Source organism: Vicia villosa, linkage group LG4, assembly GCF_029867415.1.
Source record: "Vicia villosa cultivar HV-30 ecotype Madison, WI linkage group LG4, Vvil1.0, whole genome shotgun sequence".
NCBI classification, from domain to species: Eukaryota; Viridiplantae; Streptophyta; class Magnoliopsida; order Fabales; family Fabaceae; genus Vicia; species Vicia villosa.
In genome coordinates this window covers 126,947,732-126,950,144 of record NC_081183.1, presented here as the reverse complement: position 1 = coordinate 126,950,144, position 2,413 = coordinate 126,947,732, and the positions used below count along the sequence as shown (strand labels likewise).

Genomic DNA, 2,413 nt, shown 5'->3' with positions numbered 1-2,413 from the left:
TTTTGAGCTACAAATTACTACAACTTAATTTAACATAAATTAAAATTCAACATAAATCCAAATGACTACAACATAGCTTCAGCATCAACATAAATTTAAATTACAACTTAAATAATAATAGTCCCTATATACAACTCCTGCAGGTAAGCATTTTCACTGATGAAAATAAGCTAATATATAAGCTGTAGGTAAGCATTTTCACTGATGAAAATAAGCTGATATATAAGCTGGTGTACTGGTGTTTCACTTGCAAGAGTGGATCCAAGAACTTGTGCTATTATATAAGCTGGTACCTATAATAAGATCATTAAATTAAAACTATAACAAGATCATTAAATTAAAAGAAAATTGTTAACAATTTTATTAACACTAACCACAATATTATGAGAGAATTTTTATTAACACTAACCACAATATCAAGTATGTCCCACCACATAAGTTACCAACTACATTCAACATAACATCAAATTCACATTAGGATAAAAATTATAAATATAGTATCAAAGAAAATTAACCAAGTAAAACTAAACTAAACTAGAAATACTTGGTTTTTGTATTAACTCATTTAACTTCTCTGTTAAGTCCTTTGGCAAGGTCAAATTGCACTAGTAAACAAACTCATACTTGACTTATGACAGATGAAAAAAAACTATTTCAGATGTAGTAAACTAACTCATACTTGGCTTATTGAGTTAAAAGACTACAAAAACATGCATTTCATCACAATTAATATTGTTGGCTTATGACAAATGAGAAAAACTATTTCACATGCACCATTCACCTTTTCCCACTATCATATTTTCTTAAAATGTCCTAAGGTTTGGTCCTGACCCATATCTTCTTTATTATATTCTAAAACATAGGATAAAAAAACAAGGAGACAACATTTACATCTCTATTTTTACACTTACACTTACATCAGTTAACACACTTACAATTAGCACAAACTTATGTTTTAGAAAAATCATTTCTCTTATGTCCTTGTTTTAGATTGTGGTTGGATATTTGTATTGAATGAGTACAAAATTAAGTTTGAGAAAATTCATTTCTCTTGAAGTATGACACATTTGACACCTCCACACTGATAATTATATGTGTCGGTGTTGTGTTGGCGTCGAACACAGACACATATTTGACACTAAACACACATGTATTCAGAGTACAAACCTATTTGAAATGCATTGGTTGAGCACACAAAACAGCAAGTACTTTTCAACAAGCAAAAACCTGCATAACAATGACAGGGTGGGTACATAAGCAAACTATAGAAGACATTTTCAATCATGATTCAGAAAAAATAAATCATCGGACAAGGAATGTGAATCAGAAAAAAAATTGCGATTTAAATCATGAACCTGTGGTGAAAATATTAAACTTAATCACCTTGAAGAAACTAAATCACCCATGAAGTCAATAAAAGATTAACCTATCATGAAAATAAAACAATAAAGTCAGAATCAAAACAACTAAGTTAGGATTCGAAACCACAAAGTCAGGATTCGAAACCCTAAGCAACAAAAATTAAAAACTAAATTAAAAACGTTACCTTGCAACAAAATCGTATTGATTCAGTGGTTGGTGCCATTAGTAGCATAAACGGATAAAGAATTATTACCTTGCAACTGTATCAACCTTTGATTTAGTGTTGATAAAATAGGATAAATGGTGGTTTGTGAGAGATGGTAGCTGATGGTGGCGGTGAGGTTGAGTCAGGGTGGTTGGTGAGAGAGACGGTTGACGGTGTGAGGGTTTCATACACGAGAGTGAGAGACGAGAGAGATGAGAATGAGGAGAAACTGAGGGTATTCCCTTTCCTAATTGCCAAAACGACGTCATATTAGCTAAGCAGTATGGGCGGGTCCGGGTACCCGTGGTTCACTTATTCTTACCCGGACCGCCCAATGTAACCCACTCTAAATTAAATAAACATGTAATTATAAATTGGAGACAAATACAAAATATAAACATGTATACAAATTGAAATAAACATGTAATTATAAATTGGAGACAAATACAAAATATAAATTAATTAAATCTGAGATTAACTATAATAAAAAAATAGGACATAATACTTACTGTGGAAGCCAGAATATGAATGAGGTCTATTGGTTAAAATTAACCAACAAATACAACTCGTATATTATGGAGAAATTAGAATGTCAATTTATGAACCAAAGAAAGAGTTTAAATGATCAATTTTCAGGTTGATGTGAATTTTCAATTCAAATGGGACTTCATGTAGAAATAATGCAAAAGGTAAGAATAAATATTGACTTAGGCATAACAGACTGATTTGTTGAGTTCTTATAACCAAATTTTTTTTGGAGAAATAAGAACTTGTATATATCCAAAAAAACAGTTTAGAACAAGAAGCTACCCATAGGGTCCGGCCCACACGACAAACAGCACCCAC

At 31.4% G+C, this 2,413-nt stretch overlaps 1 long non-coding RNA gene across 3 annotated transcripts; it reads right to left on the bottom strand.

Moving 5' to 3' along the window:
• LOC131599640 (uncharacterized) lies at positions 1–1,864 on the bottom strand. Of its 3 annotated transcripts, none has more exons than XR_009282869.1 (5): positions 1,547–1,864; positions 1,384–1,426; positions 1,168–1,227; positions 375–446; positions 1–293 (listed from the first exon to the last, which is right to left on the bottom strand). It is a non-coding gene; the product is annotated as an uncharacterized LOC131599640 (long non-coding RNA). The 3 variants fall into 3 exon arrangements; XR_009282870.1 differs by having other exon boundaries at positions 410–446; positions 1,547–1,856; XR_009282868.1 differs by lacking the exon at positions 375–446 and having other exon boundaries at positions 1,547–1,839.
• Positions 1,865–2,413: the final 549 nt, after the last annotated feature.